Source organism: Haematobia irritans, chromosome 2 (genome assembly GCF_050003625.1).
Source record: "Haematobia irritans isolate KBUSLIRL chromosome 2, ASM5000362v1, whole genome shotgun sequence".
Taxonomy (NCBI): domain Eukaryota; kingdom Metazoa; phylum Arthropoda; class Insecta; order Diptera; family Muscidae; genus Haematobia; species Haematobia irritans.
The window spans coordinates 196,890,762-196,918,641 of NC_134398.1; the positions used below are offsets into that span (position 1 = coordinate 196,890,762).

A 27,880-nucleotide genomic window follows, 5' to 3' on the forward strand; every position below is an offset into this window, starting at 1 on the left:
TTGGGTCAAAATAATTGCCGAATATTATATGAGAAAATGTCCTAAGGGAAGTACGGACAAATATATCGGCGGCAGACCAGGGACAGTACCATCAATAGGCCTCAGCATCATTGCACTCAGCATACGTCAACCAAGAATGGGTTTCTCCTATGAAGATGCATTCCAAAATACCATGACTCGCGAAAAATGTCATGATTAACATATCTTAGGGTCGTGTATGAAAACATGAGCATGATTAAAATCGAGAGCGTTATTAAAATCTTAACATCCCAAGTGTCACTAAAATTGTTAATGAATTCATCTCGTAAGTGTTTTATGTCCGTGGGTGGTATTTTTTTTCTTGAGCGTATTATTCCGAACTTTGTTACTCACGCACACTCATGACTCACGCACGACTTTTGGTTTGTAAATCACGCACACTCACGCTGATGGCCATCAGTGTAAGTCACGAAATTTTTCGTGATTCACGACAATTTCGTGTCACGTGCACACCTCACACTCAAAAAGCGTCAATCACGAATGGCTTATAAAGGAGGATACTCACTTCAGTGCTACCATACAATGGACACCAAAATCTTTGAATCGCAATTCGTTGGTTGCGCCAAAGGCATTAGGATAATATGTTAAGTTTGGCACTAAAATATACCAAAGTATAGATACGGCAATGGACCAAAATACATAAAACCACTTTCGATCAGCGTGTGATGGCTTTTTTCCGTCGCTGAAAGGGATAGTCGAACAAATCTAATCTGATTTTAAATGTGATGCTATTTTCGAAATTTTTTTTGGCTTTGAAAAATAATTTTCAGGCAACTTCGCAAAAGCGCATTTATGATTTATGGGTCGATAGATATATAGCAGAGATGTAGGAAAATTTGTTGTTTTGTCATTTTTTTTTTGCCCAAATCAGAAAAACATATATAGAAGAAATTTGTCTAAATCTGGGCCGATTTTGACAAAATTTGGCATATATTGCTAAAATTTTATCTGTGTAAAGTTTCTTGTAAGTCGGGGTAAAACTTTGGCATCTGTGGCTTCATATGAGTCTAAACCGGGTGAATGATATATATGGTAACTATATCTAACTCTGAAGTGATTTTAACCAAATTTGGCTCCCATATAAATCTTTCGCCCGATATGTAGTAAAACGCATGCGATTCGGTTGAAATTTGGTACATGGTGTTTGTATATGTTCTTTAACCACCATGAAAAAATTGGTCTATATCGGTCCATAATTATATTTAGCCCCCATATAAATCGATCCCCAGATTTTACCTCCGGAACCTCTTGGAGGAGCAAATTCATCCGATTGAAATTTGGAACGTGGTGTTAGTATGTGGTCTTTAACAAACACGCAAGAATTGGTCCATATCGGTCCATAATTATATATAGCACCCATATCGGTCCATAATTATATATAGCCCCCATATAAATCGATCCCCAGATTTGACCTCCGGAACCTCTTGGAGGAGCAAAATTCATGCGATTCGGTTGAAATTTGGTACATGGTGATTGTATATGTTCTTTAACCACCATGGAAAAATTGGTCTATATCGGTCCATAATTATGTATAGCCCCCATATACACCATTCCTCAGATTTGATCTCCGGAGCCTCTTGGAGGAGCAAAATTCATCCGATTCGGTTGAAATTAGGAACGTGGTGTTAGTATATGGCCGCTAATAACCATGCCAAAATTGATCCATATCGGTCTATAGTTATATATAGCCGATCCCCGATCACACAAAAATTGGTCCATATCGGTTCATAATCATAGTTGCCACTCGAGCCAAAAATAATCTACCAACATTTTATTCCTATAGAAAATTTTGTCAAATTTTATTTCTATAGAAAATTTTGGCAAAATTTTATTCCTATAGAAAATTTTGTCAAAATTTTATTTGTATAGAGAATGTTGTCAAAATTGTAATTCTAGTGAAAATTTTGTCCAATTTTTATTTCTATAGAAAGTGTTGGCAAAAGTTTATTTTGCCGAAATTGTATTTCTATAGAAACTTTTGTCAAAATTTTATTTCTATAAACAATTTTGTCAAACTTAATTATATATGTATTTAATCGGTCTTTTTTAGTTTAATATATACCCCATATTAAATTACAATTTAGAAGACGGTGTTAGGAAGTTTTAAGATACCATGCAGTGGGCAAGTGTTACCGCAACCCAAGTAATTCGATTGTGGATGACAGTCTTCAGTAGAAGTTTCTACGCAATCCATGGTGGAGGGTACATAAGCTTCGGCGTGGCCGAACTTACGGCCGTATATATTTGTTTCTTTTAGTGTGGTGGTATAATATAGTCGGCCCCGCCCGACTTACTTTTTTATAAAAATATTTTGATATTTTTATTCCAAAATAATTTGCAATTTTGTTTCCAAAGAACCAGGAATTCGACAAACGTCTGATTGCAAGCGTTTTCAAATTGTTGAAACTGTGCAAATTGTACTGGCAAAAATTTAAATTAGTGCAATGCGTGGCTATTCGTCGAATTAGATTTTTATATAAAGGCAATTTTAATATGGTTATATGAAATCAAACTGGCAATAGTACTCCTACAAAATTTGGCACAAAGTTCGCCTATGTATGTTTTAATATTCGACTCTGGCCGATATTAGAATTTTCTTACACTTTTTCTATAAGGAAAAGGCAAACACAAAAATGATAAAAAAAAGAAGTATGGAATAAATGGAATAATTAGCATTTTGTCAATAAATTCTTATTTTGTAAAAAACGAAGTATTTTACTAAGGTTTTAGATATTTTTGATGTATGGCAAAATATGTCAAATGTCTTACAGTTTACAGTATGTCAAATGCCTTACGGTTTACGACAGACCATCTCTGACCGGGAATCGACCAAAGTACCACAGATCATTTTCATGTAGATTGTGATGACTTTGTCGTTCATAATTTGAAGGCCATAATTCTTTCCAAAGCTAGCCAAATCGAATAAATCTAAACTGATCTTTAAATTTGATGTTATTTCCAAACTAATTTCCATGAATTATAATAAAGTTAAATTGGCTTTAGTGCCCCTTCTACATAAGCAGATTTTTTTTTTTTTTTTTTTTTTTTTTTTACACATGTTTCCTTCTAAGATTTCATTTTTGATAGTTGTGTTTTACGAAGTTTAGAACGAAACAATGATTTTAGTAGGCATTGGTCAGATTTTGGTGTAGAATATAGCACAGATTTTGTGCTTAATATTTGCTATAACATTTTTTAATTACTTTAACTATAGAAGATTCTATAATTTCATAATTAAACTCTCTTACCATCGCTCCCACATACACATACTTCTCATTTTCGAATTATATTAAATTTTATATTGTAAACTGACCGTAATCACTTGAAAATCCTATAAACTTGATACATATTCCATTGTTTCTTTATGGCTTGTCTTCTCCTGAGAGAAGGAGAACACCGATAATAACAATAATAGTAATATTTCTATGTGGGTAGACTTAATGTTTCTTCATACAGCAAATCCGTCGTTCAGGGTCCTTAGGTCCCTTTGGCTCTGTGGCACGTAGTTTTGGGCTTTGCACATACACACCCATATAGCAAAAGTTTGTATACGGTAGATGTCTTTTATATGTACATTCTTATAAATAAGCAATTGACCATATTTCTATCATCTAAGTTCTCTAGGTTTCAAGTATTTGCTTAAGTAGTCTCCTTCCTTGTAGTCCTCCAAAAATCTCTTGAATAATTTCTGGCAATGAGTTGAGGTCAGCTCAGCTAGCTAGCTATCTAAGGAAAATGTGAATGGCTGTCGACTTGATTCATATGCACATCTTCAAATGTGAAGGTATAGATAAATGTCTGCATTAATGTGTGTTGGTGTGGCATATTTGTGTATGGTAATGTTTGTATGGGTATGTGTGTGTGTGCATACTTAAGGCGAGCCATGTAGTCAATTTAGACAATGTGGCCACAACATGTTAAATATTAATGGTTTTTGATATTTATTACATTAAAAGGCACCGTAATGTGTACCCTTAACTATCTTCTGTCGATTGAATTTCTTGTCATATACACAAAAAAAAAAATTATTTCCATTATTATAAAGGGAAACATTTATAAATTTAGAATACCGTTATTGTTTTGATTTCAGCTTAAAACCATGCTTTGGCTTAACTACTAGAGTAATTTAACTGACAGAGGAAAAGTATGTTTGTCAAAATGATTTGGACAAACCCCTTTTCGTAAAGTATACAAAGTATTACTCTAACATATCTCCTAAAAAAATCGTAATTTCCATAATTAATATTATATTCGATATTTAATAATAGAACAATTACAGTAATAGATTAATCAAATATGTATAATCTCCATGCTGTTTCTGATCTCCTCTCGGTTTACAAGCACATTAGGTAGAATTCCACCCAATATAGTAAATTTTTTACTGTTAAGTAAATATGGTAGAATTCTTGCTGGTAGGTTTTGCAAAATTTCCTTCATAAAAAAAAAGAAATTGACCAAATTTTCTATAGAAAGAAAATTGTGACAAAATTTTCTATAGAAATATAATTTTGACAAAATTTTCTATAGAAATAAAATTTTGACAAAATAGTCTATACAAATAAAATTTTGACTAAATATTCTACAGAAATAAAATTTTGACAAAATTTTCAAAAAAAAAAAAATGTCAAAATTTCCTATAGAAAAAAATTTAAAGATCTTTCTATGGAAATAATATTTTGACAAATTTGCTATAGAAATAAAATTTTCTATAAAAATAAAATTTTGACAAATTTTCTACAGAAATAAAATTTTGACAAATTTTTTGCATAAATAAAATTATGACAAAATTTTTTAAAGAAATAAAATTTTGACAAAATTTTCTATAAAAATAAAATTTTCTCAAAATATTTGATAAAAATAAAATTTTGACAAAATTTTCTATAGACATAAAATTTTGGCAACATTTTCTATAGACATAAAATTTTGACAACATTTTCTGTGGAATCACAATTTTGGCAACATTATCTATAGAAATAAAATTTTATTCTGTAGAAATCCAATTTTGAAAAATTTTTCTATAGAAATCAAATTTTGACACACTTTTCTATAGAAATAAATTTGTGACAACATTTTTTTATAGGAATAAAATGTTGACAAAATTTTCTATAGGAATAAAGTGTTGACAATATTTTCCATGAGTAAATAAATTTCGATAAAATTTAGAAAAAAAAATGTTAACAAGATTTTCTATAGAAATAAAATTTTTGACAAAATTTTCTATAGAACAAAAATTTTGACAAATAAAAGTTTGACAATAATTTTCTTTGTAAAAAATTTTGACAAAAATTTTCTATGGAAATAAAATTTTGAAAAATTGTTTTATAGAAATTGAATTTTGACAAGTTTTTCTATAGAAATAAATTTTTGAAATTAAAATTCTATACAAATAAACTTTTTAAATAATAATAATAAACTTTCTATAAAAATAAACTTTTGACAAAATTTTCTACAGAAACAAAATTATGACAAAATTTTTTATAGAAATAAAATTTTGACAAAATTTTCCATAAAAATAAAATTTTGACAACATTTTCCATAAAAATAAAATTTTGTCAAAATATATGATAAAAATAAAATTTTTACAAAATTTTCTATAGACATAAAATTTTGACAAAATTTTCTATAGACATAAAATTTTGACCAAATTTTCTATAGACATAAAATTGTGACAAAATTTTCTGTGGAATTAAAATTTTGACAACATTATCTATAGAAATAACATTTCATTTTTGTAGAAATACAATTTTCAATAATGTTTCTATAAAAATAAAATTTTGACAATATTTTCTATAGAAATAAAATGTTGACAAAATTTCTATAGAAATAAAATTTTTGACAAAAATTTTCTATAGAAATTAAATTTTGACAAAATTTTCTAAAGAAAAGGAAATTTTGACAAAATTTTCTAAAGAAATAAAATTTTGACAAAAATTTTCTATATAAATTAAATTTTGACAAAATTTTCTATAGAAAAAGAAATTTTGACAAATTTTTCTACGAAAATAAAATCTATAAAACTAAATTTTGACAAAATTTTTTATAGAAATAAACTTTTCACAAAGATTTTTATAGAAATAAAGTTTTGGCAAAATTGTCTATATTGAGAAAAAATCTATGTATTCGAAAGAAGGAAATTCCCTATATAGAGTTTTTTTCAACAAAATGTGTTATTTTAAATTATCTGGTATTTTGATAGTTGTTGCTTATGAAACTTTTATAATTAGATTTTGGACAAGAAATATAGAAATAAAATTAAAAAAAAAAAAAAAACAAGTAAGGAAAGTCTAAAGTCGGGCGGGGCCGACTATATTATACCCTGCACCATTATGTAGATCCACATTTTCGATATCATATCAAATCCGTCCAATGTGTTGGGTGCTATATATAAAGGTTCCCATACACATATATAAATCTGACCAGATCTGGACAGAGTTCTACAATATTTATAAACTTTAAATTTAAGTCGGCTAATGCCTTGGGGTGGAACGCAATGTTACACAGTGTGGCGCGGGGTATAAATATGGGAAACATTTAAATCTGGACTGATTTTGAGGTAACTTCGCAAAAGTGTATTTATGATTTATCGGTCGATAGATATGTATTAGATATAGAGGAAAATTTGAGTCCCTTTTAAAAGTTTTCGAATAAGCAGTGGCGAATTTACAAGGAAAATGTTCGTATGGGATCTATATCTAAATCTGAACCGGTTTCAGCCAAATTTGGCACATACAGTTGGAATGTTAATTCTACTTCCTGTACAAAATTTCAAATAAATCGGAGTAAATGGTTGGTCACTGTGGTCATATGAGTGTCAATCAGGCGAATGATATATATAGGAGCTATATCTAAATCTGAACCGATTTCAGTAAGATAAAAAATTTTGACAAAATTTTCTATAGAAATAGCATTTTGACAAAGTTTCCTTTAGAAACAAATTTTTTTGACAAAATTTTCTACAGAAACAAAATTTTGACAATTTTTTTAGAAAAAAAATTTGACAAAAATTTTCTATGGAAATAAAATTTTGAAAAATTATTATATAGAAATAAAATGTTGACAAAATTTCCTATAGAAATAAAATGTTAACTAAATTTTTTATGACAATAAAATTTTGACAAAAAAATTCTATAGAAATAATATTTTGAATTTTCTACAGAAATAAAATTTTGACAACATTTAAAAAAAAAAACAAAATTTTGCCAAAAATTTGTATAGAAATAAAATTTTACAAAAATTTCTCTAGAAATAAATTTTTGAAAAAAAAAATTCTATAGAAATAAAATATTGCCAAATTTTTTATAGAAATAAAATTTTGAAAAAAAAGTTCTATAGAAATACAATTTTGACAAAATTTTCTATAGAAATAATTTTTGAAAAAAAAAATATATATACTAATAAAATTTTGACAAAATTTTCTATAAATTAAACTTTTGACAAATTTTTCTATAGAAATAAAATTGTCATACATTTTTCTATAGAAATAAAATTTAAAATTTTCTAAAGAAATGAAATTTTGACAAATTTTTTAGAAATAAATCGTTGACAAAATTTTCTATAGATTTGGCTTTCGGAGCCTCTTGGAGGAGTAAATTTCAATTTGGTGCGTGGTTTAACTTTACCTCCTTTACCACCCATGCCAAAATTTGTCCATATCGGCCTATAATTATAAATAGCCCCTATATAAAGCGACCCCTATATTTCACTACTCTGTTCCACACTGTGGAATAGGGTATTATTTTGTCTAGCATATACCCCATATAGACTAACTTACAATTTAGCAGACGATATTAAGAAGTTTTAGGATACCTTGCCAACGGCAAGTATTATCACAACGCAAGTAATTTGATTAAGGATGGAAGGGACATAAGATTCGGCCGGGCCGAATTTACGGCCGTATATATTTGTTTTTATATTAAATAGTATAGACGGCCGTGAGTGACCCTCCTCGTTAACATGTTGCAAAACCCATTAAAACTTATTCGGGAACATTAACATAGAAAGTCCTATCTCACCCGTTGTGTAGCCCACGCATTACATATTCTGAACACTACTTGTTCCAATCGATGCTTCCAATATATAATTTCTGTGTTTAGAAGGCGCAAAATATATGATACACTAACAAATATGCAAATCAGTGACCTGCACACTTTTAGTAATAACGTTCAAAGTCTAAGTATAAAAGCCTCATAGGACCAAAATATCAGGTAATTTAAATGTTACCACATTTTGTTGAAACAACACCTTAGAAGGGGATTTTCTTTTATTCGTGAACACAGATTTTTTCTCGAGTCTGCTATTAGAAATCCATAAGACATTTGGTTCTACACCTTCGTCTGGTTGGGGAAATATATTCACCCCTTTATGTAAACGTATGACTTTGAGTGGAACCATATATTTCGTAAACGTACTTAAGTATTCGAAGGAATCACCCATTTACATATTTTGCACATTGATGGCTATTTGGCTTCTATCTATGGCATATGCCACAACTAAAACTAACAATCAGTGGACCATAGCGAATCACATTGAAAGTTTTTACCTATCCGCAACAGTGTCTGAATGTAAATATGCTATAATTATCGTATGCAGCATTTGTTTGATGTCTTCTGAGATTTGAATATTTTGTTTGTGAAATATGTATGCATATACACTTCAAAAAAAAAAAAAATTATTTCATATAAGAAATTGCCATAGAAACAATCCCCCATGTTCCGATTTTCGGAATCGCAAATCGTAAGAATTTTGTTTTCCCATAAAGAAAAAATTTAAATACTATCGGATTTAAATTCGGAACGGAGCGGTTTTTCTTTTGGAAAACAATGCGCTCCGGCAAAAAAAAATGGATCACTCCGCTGCGCTCTACGCTCCACTCCGCTCCCTGCATTTGACCGTCGAAATATTTGTTTGCGTTGGATCCCACACAATTTCCAAATCCCTCAAAAAACGGCTCTTATCGATTGGTCGAAGGAAATGTTCGAAACATGTGATCACGGTGCTTCGAAACATGTCGATGATATCGTCATGACAGGTCATGAATTGTGGATTTGCGCATATAAGCCGGAAAATAAACGGCAGTACTCGGGTAAGAAGAAATTCCACGTAAATATTCTGATAAATTGGAAAAACTGAACACGGCGATATCGTACCACTGAAACAACGCAGAACAGTGAATACTGTACAGGCAATTGTGTTCATGTACAACCATTTTTCTTGCCAGTTGTCTTCCAGGAAATCCAACCGCCTAGGAAGGATCAGTCTTCACCACGACAATGCGAGCTCTCATACATTGGCTCAAACAACTGTATTTTTGAGCACTCAAAACATCGATTTGATAGGTCAACCGCCATATAATCCTGACTTGGCATCGAATGACTTCGTTTTATTACCGTACGTAAAAATTGAAATAAGAAGTCAACGTTTTTTCGTCACCTGAAGAAGCGGTTGATGCGCTCAGAATGCATGTTTTGAAGATGCCTCAATCAGAATGGCAAAACTGCTTCGACAAATGGTTCAAACGTATGCAAAATTGTATAAAACTTAATGGGGAATATTTTTATAACCACCACCATAGAATGGTGATGGGGTATAATATGTGTTTCATTCCGTTTGTAACACAACGAAATATCGTTTTCCGACTATGTAAAATATATATATTCTTGGTTAGCGAGAAATTGTAAGACGATATAAGCATGTCTGTCTGTCTGGTTGTCTGTCTTTCTGTTGTAATCACGCTACAGTCTTCAACAAAGCAGTAATCGTCCTGAGATTTGGCACAGAATCGCCTTTTCTCTGCACGCAAGCCAAGTTCGAATATTGTCTATATCGGTCCAGGTTTTGATATAGCTCCCATATAGACCCATCCCCCGATTTGGGGTCTTGGGCTTACAGAAAACGTAGTTTTTATCGAATTTTAAAGGTATTCGAGGACCGTAAAGAGGTGTGTCGACAATGGTGATTATGTTTTGATGTAGCCCCCATATAGACCGAACTTTCGATTTTTATACCCTCCACCATACGATGGGGGGTATATTAACTTTGTCATTCCGTTTGTAATACATCGAAATATTGCCCTAAGACCCCATAAAGTATATATATTCTGGGTCGTGGTGAAATTCTAAGTCGATCTGAGTTGTAGTAGTTGTTATTGACGTAGGTCGGATGGTACTGCAAATGGGCCATATCGGTCCACTTTTACGTATAGCCCCCATATAAACGGACCTCCAAATTTGGCTTGCAGACCCTCTAAGAGAAGCAAATTTCATCCGATCCGGCTGAAATTTGGTACATGGTGTTAGTATATGGTCTCTAACAACCATGCGAAAATTGGTCCACATCGGTCCATAATTATATATAGCCCCCACATAAACCGATCCCCCGATTTGGCTTTCGGAGCATCTAAGAGAAGCAAATTTCATCAGATCCGGCTGAAATTTGATACATTGTGTTAGTATATGGTCTTTAAAAACCATGCAAAAATTGGTCCATATCGGTCCATAATTATATATAGCCCCCATATAAACCGATCCCCAGATTTGGCTTGCGGAGCCTCTAAGAGAAGCAAATTTCATCCTATCCGGCTGTTAGTATATGGTCTCTAATTACCATGCAAAAATTGGTCCGCATCGGTTCATAATTATATATAGCTCCATATAAACCGATCGCCAGATTTGACCTCCGAAGCCCCTTGGAAGACCAAAATTCATCGGATTCGGTTGAAATTTGGTACGTGATGTTAGTATATGGTATCCAACAACCATGCATGAATTGGTTCATATCAGTCCATAATTATATATAGCCTCCATATAAACCGATCCCCAGATTTGACCTCCGGTGCCTTTTGGAGAAACAAAATTCATCCGATCTGGTTGAAATTTGATACGTGGTGGTTGTATATGATATTTAACAACCATGCCAAAAGTGGTCCATATCAGTCCATAATCATATATAGCCCCCATATAAACCGATCCCGAGATTTGGTTTTGGAGCCTCTTGGAGGAGCAAATTCCATCCGAGTCAGTTGAAATTTGGTACATTGTGCTAGTATATGGCCGTTAACAACCATGCTTAACTAGGTCCATATCGGTCTATAGTAATATATAGCCCTCAGATAAATCGATCCCCAATCACAGAAAAATTGGTCCATATCAAGTTCATAATTGTATATAGCCTCCATATAAGCGACTCCCATATTTCAATTCTGGCTCTCTGCGTACCGTGCAAAAAGTCCATATCGATTCGTAATTATTTGTAGACTTACCTATACATACCTTTTTCTAATATATTCCACGAATGGAGTAACTCACAATTTAGAAAACGATGTTAAGAAGGTTTAAGATACCACAACCCAAGTAATTCGATTGTGAATGACAGTCTTTCGTAGAAGTCTCTACGCAATCCATGGTGGAGGGTACATAAGATTTGGCCTGTCCGAACTTACGGCCGTATATACTTGTTCTTCTTAGACTTCTAGAATCCGTAGCTTTTACACAATTTGCCTAAAATTGGAAATCTAGAGGTATTCTAGGACCATAAAGAGGTGTGACGAAAATGGCGAGTATCAGTCCATTTTTCGATATATCCCCCATATAGACCGATGTCCCGATTTTACTTCTTGGGCTTCTAGAATCCGTGGTTTTCATCCAATTTACCTGAAATTTAAAATCATGAGGTATTCTACGACCATAAATACCTAGGAGGTGTGCCGAAAATGATGATTAGAGGACCATCTTTTCAAACAAAAAATGGTTCTTATAAATCCAGAATCTGATATAGTGTTCATAGGTAAAATCTTTACATTTATCTTTGGGAAGCATACCGATTGAACTGATCTGTTTGGGAAAATATCTGTCATCAAACCCCCCTGAAATTTTCAAAGGAAACTATTATATTCAATTCATGGTGGTGGGTTTTAAGATTTAAGATTCGGGCCTGGCGAACTTTCTATGTATATACTTGTTAAAAATAATAATTCGTTTTTCGATTAATAATATTTGCTATTGTTCTATAATCCCTAAATATAAAAGGCAACCCTTGTATTTCCGGTTCGACATACAAATGCAATACGTTTACTATGGCTATAAGACGGAAGTAGTAACATGTTTTGCGATGATACGGTCGAATGCTGTGGGTTATGATGGGATAGACCCGAGATTTGTAAGTATTATTCTGCCGTATATACTGCCATATATCACACATCTCTTCAATGGAATAATCACCACTAGTACCTTTCCTTCTATATGGAAACATGCTAAGATTATGCCACTGCCCAAAGGTTCGAATGAGTTTCGTCCGATTGCAATTCTTCATTATCTTTCAAAGGTGTTTGAGAAGATATTGTATCGGCAGATGTTTTGAGAAGATACTGTATCGGCAGATGAATGAATGTTCCCTATTATGCGAGAAACAATCAGGATTTCGTCCTAACCACAGTTGGTAAGTGCCCCGGCTGAAGTTACTGAGAATATTCGAGGGAATTTGGAGGATGATAGGATCAATTTTCTTGTTCTTCTTGATCATTCCAAGGCATTTGACTGTGTGGATCATATTATGCTGGGCGCTAAGATGCGTCATTTTTAAATATGACCTAAGCCAAACATAATTTTTCTCTATGTACACAGAAATATTTTGATGTGATTATCAGTATGAGTTTAGCTTAATTTTCTGTTCGAATTTCTATATATTTGCCAAACACAATGGCTTAATAAAACATTGAGATATATTTTAATAAATTATTTATAAATAATGTGAAGTATCCGTATGGTAAATATTTACATTTTGTATTTGTAACCTGCATATCACAAGAATAAGGAATTCAAATATGTGGCTTGAAAATTGTTTTATTGTTATCTTTGTGTTTTCTTTTTCTGCTTGATGAAAAAATCACTAGTTTCTTAGGAAAGGCATCAAAAAGTTTTTCAGCGGTAAAGATGGTGACATTTCTGAAGGTTTCAAAGCTTCTTTAAGTGGTTTCACTGTAATGTGGAACGCTGTTCGCACTCGGCTATAAAAAGGTGGACCCTTGTCATTGAACTCAACATGGAATCGGGCAGCCCTCAGTTATAAGAGAGAAGTTCACCAATGTGGTATCACAATGGACTGAATAGTCTAAGTGAGCCTGATACATCGGGCTGCCACATAACCTAATCTAATCTAATCTAATCTAATCTAATCTAATCTAATCTAATCTAATCTAATCTAATCTAATCTAATCTAATCTAATCTAATCTAATCTAATCTAATCTAATCTAATCTAATCTAATCTAATCTAATCTAATCTAATCTAATCTAATCTAATCTAATCTAATCTAATCTAATCTAATCTAATCTAATCTAATCTAATCTAATCTAATCTAATCTAATCTAATCTAATCTAATCTAATCTAATCTAATCTAATCTAATCTAATCTAATCTAATCTAATCTAATCTAATCTAATCTAATCTAATCTAATCTAATCTAATCTAATCTAATCTAATCTAATCTAATCTAATCTAATCTAATCTAATCTAATCTAATCTAATCTAATCTAATCTAATCTAATCTAATCTAATCTAATCTAATCTAATCTAATCTAATCTAATCTAATCTAATCTAATCTAATCTAATCTAATCTAATCTAATCTAATCTAATCTAATCTAATCTAATCTAATCTAATCTAATCTAATCTAATCTAATCTAATCTAATCTAATCTAATCTAATCTAATCTAATCTAATCTAATCTAATCTAATCTAATCTAATCTAATCTAATCTAATCTAATCTAATCTAATCTAATCTAATCTAATCTAATCTAATCTAATCTAATCTAATCTAATCTAATCTAATCTAATCTAATCTAATCTAATCTAATCTAATCTAATCTAATCTAATCTAATCTAATCTAATCTAATCTAATCTAATCTAATCTAATCTAATCTAATCTAATCTAATCTAATCTAATCTAATCTAATCTAATCTAATCTAATCTATTGTTCGACATACTTCAAAAGTTTTTTATTTTGCGATCCGGATGCCCAAAATGAAACAGATTTCTAAGAGTTAGTCCGAAACTGGTTCCTGAGGACCTGTCTATGGGGTGCTCCTGCTAAATTGTCCCAGTGCGTGTCTTTTGGAATGAGTCCAAGACGTGTCCTAAAGTGTCAATTTACCCCGTCAATGACAAACCCATGTTAAAGAACTTGAACTGGTCCATACACACCAGGGACTAGTCCTGTACCGGACCTGTGGTTGATCCATTTCCCATAGAGCTACCACTTAACCTAACCTAACCATTGCGTTGGCTCCCGGTCGAGCCATATTTGTCCCCAAATTTGGCTTGCGGTTCCTCTGGGAGGTGCAAATTTCATCCGAGTGAAACTCTCAGAAATGCCACTGAAAAAGTTTTTGATGGGATTAAAGCCATGACACTTTGAATTCAACGGTCATAAAGCTAAAAGTAAGTTCCTTGGCAATAACCCAAAAATATCAAAATTTCGATGAAAATCCTCCAAAAACTAATTTGTCTATATATGAAAAACTTATTTATTTTAAATGTGTATTGTTATTACATAAAATTATTTATATTAAGGAACCAGAAGACCTTTATAATAGACTGACGTTTGGAAGATGAAATAGAGGCCTCAGAATTATACACCAAAGGTATACATGGTTGACATCTGAAAGACAATTTTTGATACACACAGTGCGTCTTTGAAACAGTTTGCCAATGCAGCTATAGATTATAAGCAACGCAATTGTATTTAAAAATAAAATAAAAAATATGTATTCTTAAATTTATTACGAAAATTCATTGAAAATTCTCCAAAAATTCTACCGTGTTATGAAGGGAACTTTTTTTGCTCACATCTCCGTACCGAAACGCCCCAAGAACCTATCACCTAGAAATACGAAATTCAACGATCAATCAATTTTGACAAAATTTTCTATAGAAAAAAAATTTTTACAAAATTTTCTATAGAAATAAAATTTTTACAAAATTAAAAAAAAAAAAATTTACAAAATTTTCTATAGAAATAAAATTTTGACAATTTTTTTTGTAGAAATAAAATTTTGACAAAATTTTCGGAAGAAATAAAATTTTGACAAAATATTCTCCAACTAAGAAGTATTTCAATATTTCATAGAAATAAAATGTTGACAAAGTTTTTCCAAGAAATACTATTTTGACGATGTTCTCTATAGAAATAAAATGTTTACAAAATTTTCTATAGAAATAAAATTTTGCTAGAATTTTCTATAGAAATAAAATTTTGACAAAAATTTCTATAGAAATAAAATTTTCTATAGAAATAAAATTTTGACAAAATTCTGTATAAAAATAAAATTTAAAAAAATTTTTCCATCGAAATCAAATTTTGACAAAATTTTGTATAAAAATAAAATTTCAACAACATTTTCAATAAAATTTTCACAAAATTTTCTATACGAATTTTTGCCAAAATTTTCTTTAGAAATAAAATTAAAAAAAAAAAAAATTTCATTAGAAATAAAATTTTTTCCAAAATGTTCTTCAGAAATAAAATTTTGATAAAATTTTCGATAGAAATAAAATTTTTGAAAAATGTTCTATAAAAATAAAATTTTGAAAAAATTTTCTATAAAAATAAAATATTGAAAAAATTTTCGATAGCAATAAAATTTTGAGAAAATTTATGATAGAAATAATATTTTAAGAAAATGTTTTTATAAAAAAAGTTTCTATTGAAAAAAAAAAAATTGGCAAAATGTTCTATAGAAACAGGGTGCCACCGTGGTGCAATGGTTAGCATGTCCGCCTTGCATGCACAAGGTCGTGGGTTCGATTCCTTCCACCGAACACCAAAAAGTTTTTCAGAGGTGGATTATCCCACCTCAGTAATGCTGGTGACTTTATATATAATGATAAGTGAAAAGTTCACCAATGTGGTATCACAATGGACTGAATAGTCTAATGGGGATTTCGATTGGAAAAAAGGTGCAACATTCTCGAAATTGATTGCCAAATACAAAGGACACTGTCATAGATTTGGGATCCTGTATCCCTCTCAATATTATATATTAACAGTGACTTTGGAATGACACTATTATTTGAGCGAAAATACATTGAGGGAAAAAGTAGTGTAACACCAGGGCAACATATTTTTTGCGAAACGAAAACGGCCTAAGTGAGCCTGACATCGGGCTGCCACCTAACCTAACCTTCTATAGAAACAAAATTATGTCAAAATTTTCTATGGAAATAAGATTTTGGAAAAATAAAAAATATGTATTCTTAAATTTATTACGAAAATTCATTGAAAATTCTCCAAAAATTCTACCGTGTTATGAAGGGAACTTTTTTTGCTCACATCTCCGTACCGAAACGCCCCAAGAACCTATCACCTAGAAATACGAAATTCAACGATCAATCAATTTTGACAAAATTTTCTATAGAAAAAAAATTTTTACAAAATTTTCTATAGAAATAAAATTTTTACAAAATATAAAAAAAAAAATTTACAAAATTTTCTATAGAAATAAAATTTTGACAATTTTTTTTGTAGAAATAAAATTTTGACAAAATTTTCGGAAGAAATAAAATTTTGACAAAATATTCTCCAACTAAGAAGTATTTCAATATTTCATAGAAATAAAATGTTGACAAAGTTTTTCCAAGAAATACTATTTTGACGATGTTCTCTATAGAAATAAAATGTTTACAAAATTTTCTATAGAAATAAAATTTTGCTAGAATTTTCTATAGAAATAAAATTTTGACAAAAATTTCTATAGAAATAAAATTTTCTATAGAAATAAAATTTTGACAAAATTCTGTATAAAAATAAAATTTAAAAAAATTTTTCCATCGAAATCAAATTTTGACAAAATTTTGTATAAAAATAAAATTTCAACAACATTTTCAATAAAATTTTCACAAAATTTTCTATACGAATTTTTGCCAAAATTTTCTTTAGAAATAAAATTAAAAAAAAAAAAAAATTTCATTAGAAATAAAATTTTTTCCAAAATGTTCTTCAGAAATAAAATTTTGATAAAATTTTCGATAGAAATAAAATTTTTGAAAAATGTTCTATAGAAATAAAATTTTGAAAAAATTTTCTATAAAAATAAAATATTGAAAAAATTTTCGATAGCAATAAAATTTTGAGAAAATTTATGATAGAAATAATATTTTAAGAAAATGTTTTTATAAAAAAAGTTTCTATTGAAAAAAAAAAAATTGGCAAAATGTTCTATAGAAACAGGGTGCCACCGTGGTGCAATGGTTAGCATGTCCGCCTTGCATGCACAAGGTCGTGGGTTCGATTCCTTCCACCGAACACCAAAAAGTTTTTCAGAGGTGGATTATCCCACCTCAGTAATGCTGGTGACTTTATATATAATGATAAGTGAAAAGTTCACCAATGTGGTATCACAATGGACTGAATAGTCTAATGGGGATTTCGATTGGAAAAAAGGTGCAACATTCTCGAAATTGATTGCCAAATACAAAGGACACTGTCATAGATTTGGGATCCTGTATCCCTCTCAATATTATAAATTAACAGTGACTTTGGAATGACACTATTATTTGAGCGAAAATACATTGAGGGAGAAAGTAGTGTAACACCAGGGCAACATATTTTTTGCGAAACGAAAACGGCCTAAGTGAGCCTGACATCGGGCTGCCACCTAACCTAACCTTCTATAGAAACAAAATTATGTCAAAATTTTCTATGGAAATAAGATTTTGGAAAAAGTTTCTATAGCCATTTCCAGATTTGACTTCTCGTACCCATGTGAATAATGCGGGTAAAAATCTGCAGAATTTAGATTTAAAATCAAAGCGTTACTTCCTAATTGTATGCCTGTAAACCGAACTCCAGGTTTGACTTCTATAGTCTCTGGAGGTGCAAAGTTCACTCAATCAGGTTTAACAGAGATTCCATATGAACTAGCTACAAAACATGTTCGTTTTTATTTTGTTTGGATGATTGATGAAACTCTTGATATAGATTTTGCAAAATTTTCCTCTCCAGTTAAATGTACATAACGAACTTTCCATAGAAATAACATTTTGATAAAATTTTCCATAGGAATAAAATTTTGCCAAAATTTTCTTCAGAAATAAAATGTTCACAAAATTGTCTACAGAAAAACAATTTTGACAAAATTTTCTATAGAAATAAAATGTTGACAAAATTTTCTATAAAAATAAAATTTTCTATAGAAATAAAATGGTGACAACATTTTCTATAGAAATAAAATTTTGCAAAATTTTCTAGAGAAATAAAATTTTGACAAAATATTCTCCAACTAAGAAGTACTTCAATATTTGATAGAAATAATATTCTGACGAAGTTCTCTATAGATATAAAATGTTAACAAAATTTTCTATAGGAATAAAATTTTGTTAAAATATTCTATAGAAATAAAATGCTGACAACATTTTCTATAGAAATAAAATGCTGACAAAATTTTCTATAGAAATAAAATGTTGGCAACATTTCTATAGAAATAAAATGTTGACAAAATTTTCTATAGAAATAAAATGCTGACAACGTTTTCTATAGAAATAAAATGCTGACAAAATTTTCTTTAGAAATAAAATGTTGACAAAATTTTCAATAGAACTAAAATTTTGATAAAATTTTCTATAGAAATAAAATGCTGACAACATTTTCTATAGAAATAAAATGCTGACAAAATTGTCTATAGAAATAAAATTTTGACAAAATTTTCTACAGAAATAAAATTTTGACAAAATTTTCTACAGAAATAAAATTTTGACAAAATTTTCTATATAAATAAAATTTTGACAAAATATTCTCCAACTAAGAAGTACTTCAATATTTGATAGAAATAATATTCCGACGAAGTTCTCTATAGATATAAAATGTTAACAAATTTTTCTATAGGAATAAAATTTTGATAAAATATTCTATAGAAATAAAATGCTGACAACATTTTCTATAGAAATAAAATGCTGACAAAATTTTCTATAGAAATAAAATGTTGACAAAATTTTCTATAGAAATAAAATTTTGATAAAATTTTCTATAGAAATAAAATGCTGACAACGTTTTCTATAGAAATAAAATGTTGACAAAATTTTCTTTAGAAATAAAATGCTGACAAAATTATCTATAGAAATAAAATGTTGACAAAATTTTCTATAGAAATAAAATGTTGATAAAATTTTCTATAGAAATAAAATGCTGACAACGTTTTCTATAGAAATAAAATGCTGACAAAATTTTCTTTAGAAATAAAATGCTGACAAAATTTTCTATAGAAATAAAATTTTGACAAAATTTTCTACAGAAATAAAATTTTGACAAAATTTTCTACAGAAATAAATTGTTGACAAAATATTCTCCAACTAAGAAGTACTTCAATATTTGATAGAAATAATATTCTGACGAAGTTCTCTATAGATATAAAATGTTAACAAATTTTTCTATAGGAATAAAATTTTGATAAAATATTCTATAGAAATAAAATGCTGACAACATTTTCTATAGAAATAAAATGCTGACAAAATTTTCTAGAAATAAAATGTTGACAAAATTTTCTATAGAAATAAAATGTTGATAAAATTTTCTATAGAAATAAAATGCTGACAACGTTTTCTATAGAAATAAAATGCTGACAACATTTTCTTTAGAAATAAAATGTTGACAAAATGTTCTATAGAAATAAAATTTTGATAAAATTTTCTATAGAAATAAAATGCTGACAACTTTTCTATAGAAATAAAATGCTGACAAAATTTTCTATAGAAATAAAATTTTGACAAAATTTTCTACAGAAATAAAATTTTGACAAAATTTTCTTCAGAAATAAAATTGTGACAAAATTTTCTATAGAAATAAAATTTTTAAAAAAATGTCTATAGAAATAAAATGTTGACAAAATTTTCTATAGAAATAAAACTTTGACAAAATTTTCTATTGAAATAAAATGTTGACAAAATTTTGTATAAAAATAAAATTTTAATAAAAAAAAATATAATTATGACAAAATTCAATTTCTTTCAAAATTTTGCTTTCCGCGTTATTCCCTACGATCAGATATAAGTAACATTTAAATTCGACTTATTTATTTCAAAAATTGTTTCCTATTTTTAAACTAGCCATAAAAATTTGATAAAAAAACTTCAAATTAAAATTGTAATTTTCTTCAAATTTTGATAGATTACTTTTTAATTTTTGGCACGAGTGGCAACCGTGGTAAACTTGTTTATTTTTCTATAGAGCATGTCAAATGTCGCTACAACCAAACAAATCCACAAATTCTCAAAAACATGTATATTACACTCCGTTAATATATTCTCAAATGCTATAAAGCAAAAAATAAAATAAACTTCCACAAATATAATAAAAATAATTTGTGTTTTAGTTTTTATGAAAAATTTGCCGTTCTCCTTTTTTCGTTATATGCAATTTTTACATTACGTAACGAAATTTTATTTATTTTGCTTTGTTTCTAAAATCCTACACACAAAAAATTTTTTTTTGATTTCAATCACGAAAATCGCGGATTCAATCATTTTTTTAATTGAAATGTCTTCAATCACGAAAATGATAGTATCAATCACCCATTTTGATTGAAAACCAACACGATTTTCAATTAAAAATTTAATTGACTTTTGTCTCGGGATCAATTAATTGTGTGATTGATTTTTAACATAAAATTCAATCACAGTTTTAATTCAATCAATTAAAATTTTAATTAATTTCGCGACAAAAATCAATCTACTATTTGATTCATTCAATTAAATAATTAATTGAAATTGGCTATAAATTTCAATCAAAAAATTTATATATTGCGACCCCAAAATCGTATTTAATTTTATTTGAAATAAAAGAAAATATGTGTTTCTTATAAAACATATTTAATATTTTATTATTTTTTAATTATACAATAGACAAATAAATTTGGTTCTTGTCATTTGTGGTTTGTTCTAACATAACTTACAAATACAATTACATAAATTATATAAATCATTATCTTCCTTATAATAATAACCATGTTAGCATGGTCCTTCTAATATGTAGATGCGCCTAGATTTCCAATAAATCAAGCTAAATGAAGCTAAATTAGTTTTTCTGAAAGTAAACAGGATAATTCGAATTTAATTTTGTTAAATTAAAAGTTAATTTTGTTAAACATTACCTGCATAGAATATCAAGTTCAATACTTAGTTCCAGGTTGCAGATTTATAATCTTCTTTTGCAGTTGTAGTCTTTTAGCATAAAAAGGTGTATTAAGGAGCTCGGTAATTTAATTTTAGTAACAATTCCTTTCCAAAATTTCCGCACATTGAAATCGTCTATTAAAATTTGAACCAATCATAGACAAAAATAATGGGAAAGCAATGTAATATTTGGTATTATATTGATGATACTTTGCAAATTCTAAAAATAGAAAAAATATATAAATGGGAAATACATATTTTTATTATTTTCGGATATTTTTCATATTTTTAAATCCAAAAGAAAGAACTTTTTTACCATTACATAATTCAGCTCATTAGTTTATATATCAGATATACTGCTCTCTACTTGGGTTCAAACTGAAAAAGGCAGGTAAAACAAAAATACAATTTAATGCCAACGCCACTTCGCAACTTCAAGGTGAATCTTCCAACAAACCCATACCGCTCTTGGTTTTAAGAAAACTAGGAGTGAAAAAAAAAATTATAATTTTAAAAGATCAATACGGTACCCACCTTTTTGTTGCAAACATATTCTTACATATTTGATAAAATGATGGAGTTGATGGGATTGATTGGTCAATTTCACGAAATAAAATTGGTTACTAAAAGAAATGAATAAAAAATATATTATTTTAGTCCGTTTAATGTAAACAGGCTTCAATGGAAAACGGTATTCACATTTCACAATTTCTTACCTTCAATAAACGTAGATTGTTTTCCATTTTTACAATACCACAAATCACAAACACAGGTAATTTCAAATGCGTTCTCTCATATATTTTTTCAAACCTTTACCACGTGGCCATTTGTTGTTGCACACTTTATTTATTTCAACCCTTTGCTATGATTTGTTGTTGCATTCAAAATATTTATGTACACATTTTCAATGCAGCAGACAGAATGTCGCCAATCATGTTTTTCAATTTACGCGAAAACAAAAACGCAACAGTTCGTTACAAGTTACTTCTACAGACTGATCTCTCCATCATACATTGTTGAATAAGTACCCATTCTCTTGCTCTCTTTTCGCTTTTTCCATTGCTCAAAATTATTCAATTTCAATCACAAAAGTGATTGGATCAATCACATGTGTAATTGGAAACGGAAAAAATTTCAATCACGTTTGTAATTGAAAATTATTTCCGAATTGATTAACAAATTGATTGAATCAATTAATATTTTAATTGGAAACGTAACAAATATCAATCATTTTTTTAATTGGGTTTTATTCGGATTTGATTAAATAATTAATTGAATCAATTAACATATTAATTGAATCCGTTTCCAAATTCAATTAAGTGTTTAATTGAAAAAATGTTGGTGATAATTTTTTGTGTGTAGTCTCATAACAATGCTACAACAAAGTTGTGTTTCACCTCCACCATTACCTCCTCAGGCAATATTTAGATTATATAAATAATTTTAATTCTACATTCATATACTCTTTCAACTTGCATAGAATAGCGTATTTACCATACTTATGTATTAAGCTTTTCGTGGAGAAGAAGCCATATCAAAAGCGATTTCTTACAATTAACATAATATCATGTAATCCTTCTCGCCTAATGCAAAGAAGAAAAATCCGTCAGGCTTTTAACAGACGTCCCCTGCTCCTCAATGAAAATCATTTCCTTTTGGATTTTAAAGCACGGAATAGTCGAGGTATAGAATTTCATTTGGGTATCTTAAGCTAAAGAGCTGATTTTGAAGGATATACAAGAAATATTTATATATACACGAAGGTTCTGAGCTCGTATATGTAGATATGTTTGAAAAATGCCTTCAGGCATTAAGAGTAGCAATAACAAATGTTGCATGCAACATCAACATCAGTGGTTGTAGCAGCAATAGCAACAGAAACCAACTAACAGTAGCCCAAACAGCATCCTAAAATAAAAAAGGCACATTCATGTTGCACAGTAGATTCGGGTAGATTTGAGAGTTTCCTAGTTATATAAATCTGAACTTGTAAGTATCGATGATACAAAAGAAGAAATTCTTCAATCAAATTTATGCACACGATTTTTTTATGTTAGCCTGATATCAATGCAGGCTGCTTCAATGTCCAAATTAAAATAATGGAGAATATTCATTAAGATAACAAAAATGTTCATTTATAGTATAAAATATTTCAATGTTTAATATAAAATTCAAAATTACAAAACTGAAACATTTCATTGCATTTTGCATCTGATATGTTAAAAATTTTGAATTAAAGATAAAAACGCTTCTAATACAGACTACGACTTATTTTCAAGATTTAATTTTTTTGGTTTAACGTTTTTTTAATAAGGAAAAATTTTTGCCGCTTGTGAAGAAACAATATGAACGGGTTTACTTACCAGCGGATAATGTACACTTTCGGTTGGGCACCAGAACTAAAGTTCAGCCGAAGGTAATGGTACAGACCGAAGGCCACTTTCCGGTCGAACGTGCAGTCAAAATAAAAAAACCTCCTTAAATTTTTACTGAAGCCCTGAGCAGACAAACATTTTTTCCACAAACCATCGCCAATTGGGCTCAACACTATCGTACTCAGCACCCTTGAACCAAGAATGGTATAAAATGGAGTTTCTTCGCTTCATTTCTACCCCACAATGGCCACTAAAAGTTCCAGATGTCAATCCGTTCGACTTTTTCGCCTATGGAATTTTGAAGAATAAGGTCGGCGCTAAAAACACTAAATTCAAGACAAGTTTTCGCCAAGAATGGGCCAAAATATCCGAGCCACTTTCGTGAAGCCTGAGATGACTTTGTCGGCCGCTTGGAGGCTACAATCATTCCAAGAATGGCTTATAATGGAGGTTCCTCGCTTCAATCACGGTTGCGACTCGTGCCCAAAATAATCTACCAAAATTGGAAGAAAATTTTACCAAAAATCTACCAAATTTGAAAAAAATCTTATTTTGAAGTTTTTGTAGTTAGCATGAAAATAATAAATGTTTTATTTTTTCTTCAAAAGAAATGTTTGTCTACTATTAGCGAGAAATAAATATCCCATGTATAAATATCCCATGCATTGTAACTGTGTCGAATTTTAAATGTTTTTTTTTTCTCAACTAGGGAAAGTTACTACTTCTATATAACGTGGGGACTTACTTACAATGGACTGAATAGTTTAATTGAGTCCGATATATCGGGCTGCCACCTAACCTAACCTAACCTACTCACAATGGGCTTTGATAGTATGACCTAACACTGAAATTAAAATTTTGAAAATATTGAAGTTATAGACAATTTTGACAAAATTTTATTTCTACAGAAAATTGTGTCAACATTTTATTCCTACGGAAACTTTTGTCAAAAATTTTATTTCTTAAGAAAATTTTGTTAAAATTTTATTTCCATATAAAAATTTGTAAAAAGAAAATTTTGACAAAATTTTATTTCTATAGAAAAATTTTGTCAATATTTTATTTCTATCGACAATTGTGTCAACATTTAATTTCTATAGAAAAGATTTGCCAACATTTGTCAAAATGTTATTTTTATAGAAAATTTTGTCAAAATGTTATTTTTATAGAAAATTTTATCAAAATTTTATTTTTATAGAAAATTTTATTTCTATAGAAGATTTTGTCAAAATTGTATTTATATAGATAATATAATCAAAATTTTGTTTCTATAGAGACTTTTGTCAAAAGTTTATTTCTATAGAAAGTTTTGTCAAAAAATTGTTTCTATAGACAATTTTGTCAAAATTTTATTTGTATAGAAAATTTTATCAAAATTATTATTTCCATAGAAAATTTTGTCAAAATTTTATTCCTATAGGAAATAGAAGTTAAGTTGACGTTCCCTCAAAAGATTTTGGCTTCATTAAAATAAAACTATTTTTAGGAAGCTCTTCAGCTTCAAATGTATGGAGGGTGGCTGATATGTAAAGCTTTGTATATATTTTTTTCATTTCGTTTTACTTTAATTTATTGCATTGTTAAAAAAATTCAAAACTAACATCAAATTTTACACCTTTGATTGAAGAAAATTTTTTGAAGCATAGTGTCTTTGTCTTTACATTTTCTTGACAGAGACGCCACCATTAAAACTCTTTACTTAATTGGAAGTTTGGGCCGAGATAGGCAGTTTGCCCTTGCTTGGTTTTTGTTAGGCACACAAAAACTCAGATTCTTTGATCTATTTGGAATCGTATATTATATATTTTTATGTATGTTATTTTGACAAAATTTAATTTTTGTAGAAAATTTTCTCAAAATATTATTTCTATAAAAAGTTTTGACAAAATTTTATTTTTATAGAAAATTTTGTCAAAATGTTATTTTTATAGAAAATTTTGTTAAAATGTTATTTTTAAAGAAAATTTTGTCAACATGTTATTTTTAAAGAAAATTTTGTCAAAATTTTATTGCAATAGAAGATTTTGTCAAAATTGTATTTCTATAGATAATATTATCATTTTTTTTTTGAGAATTTTGTCAAAAGTTTATTTCTATAGAGAATTATATCAAAATTCTATTCCCTTAGATAATTTTTTCACAATTTTATTCCTTTAGAAAATTTTGTCAAAATTTTATTTCTATAGTAAATTGTATGTCTATAGAACATTGAGTATGTCTATAGAAAATTTAGACAACCACACCAAGATATCTAAAAATCTACTAAACAGTAAAAAAATCTACCATATTTGGTAGAATTCTAAAAACTGAGGTAACTGGGATCTTAATCCGTTGCAAACGGGAATTTAAAATAATAACTGTCGACCAGTAGGAATGGGCCAAAATATTTCGGCTGTTTGGAGGCCACAATTCTTGCCAATGATTGGCAATTCGAACAAATCTAAACTGATTATAAAAATTTGATGTAATTTTTGATTTTTTAACAATAAAATAAATTAAAAAAATAAAAGAAATGAAATGAAAAACAAACAAAACTTTACTTTGTTTTATTAAATAAAGCCACCCTCTACCTATTTAAAGCTCTATAGCTTCTTAAAGCTATCTTTGTATTAATGAAGCCTCTTCTTTTTCTCGGAATCAATACCAACATCTGTAAGAGAACCTTTGATCTAAAAAAAAAACTTTTATTTGAGTGTAGTGTCTCCGTCTTTAAATTTTCTGAAATAATTGACAGAGATACCACGATCAAAATTGATTAATTACTTTTTTCTTGTGAGATGGGCACTTGCCACTTACTTGATTTTTGTTAGTCATACCTAAACCTCAGTTTTGTTTATATATTTGGAATCATAGTTTAGATATTTTTACGTGGAGAGGAACCTTCTCTTTACCCAAACTCTTAAACACACTTACCAAATTTAGCTTTGTCGATTTTCGAGGATGTCACGGGACTCCTGCGGAGAAGGTACATAAAAACTCTCAAATCAAAAGAGAAGTCTATAAAACCTTGGTAATGTTTAGTTTTTATACAAACAAACCAATTTACTTTGAAATAGAGGAAAGAAGGCTTGGCATTTCTTGTGAAACAGAGAAAAAGAATTTGTATTAACTAAATTTTGACGGTCACTGATTTGTTTGAGTAAGAGAATTTACAAAGACCAAAAGTCTTTGGAATTTCCCCTTGGAAAATTCAACTTTTGTGATTTTACGCAAAAGTTATCATCATCATCAATCATTCCATTTTATTTTGAAACCACTGTGCTTCGCCCACATTCCCACAACAATATCAGCAAGGACATCAACAACGACAACGGCACGACGGCAAATGCCAACCAACATCATTTAAATTGAAAGCGAATGAGTCTAATGCGTGAAATTTTTCTCCCCCCACCACACCATCTACTCGCGATGAATCTCTAACGCTAACGCATTTAGCATAAAAGAGCAGCAGCACCACCATCACCATCACTACCACAGTGGCAATGGAGTGAGGTGCCGCAAAGTAGCTGAAATTTGCCTTCCCTCTATGCTTGGTGACATTGGCATCGTTTCTGCAACCATCGCCACCCCGATTGTTCATACGATGAGACCACCTCTTCCGCATCCTATTGCTTGTGAACGGCTAATTCGTTTGATTTGAAGGAAGCCAACAATTTGCTGTGAAAGGAATACTTAATCAGTGAGGTGGAAACTGTTGCCCCTTATTTATGGTTAAATATACAAAAATGGCGATGAAACCAAAAAAATGAATATCTTCAAAAAATCTCCATTTTAAGGAAAATTTAAAAATTACCACGTGTGTGTGTGGGCTTTTGTATATGGCTGCATAAGGTTTGGTGGTACATCAAACAGTATCCAAAAGGAAATTTTTCTATGTTCTTGAAATAAATCTCTACAAATAAATCCAAGGTTTGAAAATGTCAACCAACTTCTTTGGAGACATGCTTAAATTGTTGACTTTGTGGTTTGACATTTTGCTATGGTGTATTATGTGCAATGGATAGTTCAAGAATTTGTAACATTTTATACCTATAGCACTGTGTGGAACTTGGTATTGTGAGCGGATACGTTTGTAACACCCAGGAGGAGTCTATATAGGCAGATGGTGTCTTTGGCGAATACGCTTAGGATTTCTGGGCACATTAAGCGTTGTCCGTTCATTCGTCCGTCTGTGAACATTTGGTTCTGTCAAATTGACCTCACATTTGGCACAAGTATGTGATTTTGTTTTGATTTTATGTTTAATTAGCTCGTATGTTCAGAAGTTTTAAGATATCTTGTCATCGGTAAGTATTGCCACAACCTAAGT

At 29.6% G+C, this 27,880-nt stretch overlaps 1 long non-coding RNA gene across 1 annotated transcript; it reads right to left on the reverse strand.

Annotated features, from left to right (window-relative positions):
- Positions 1-21,210: 21,210 nt before the first annotated feature.
- On the reverse strand, positions 21,211-21,868 carry LOC142224511 (uncharacterized). Its single transcript, XR_012719165.1, has 3 exons — positions 21,756-21,868; positions 21,513-21,679; positions 21,211-21,416 (listed from the first exon to the last, which is right to left on the reverse strand). It is a non-coding gene; the product is annotated as an uncharacterized LOC142224511 (long non-coding RNA).
- Positions 21,869-27,880: the final 6,012 nt, after the last annotated feature.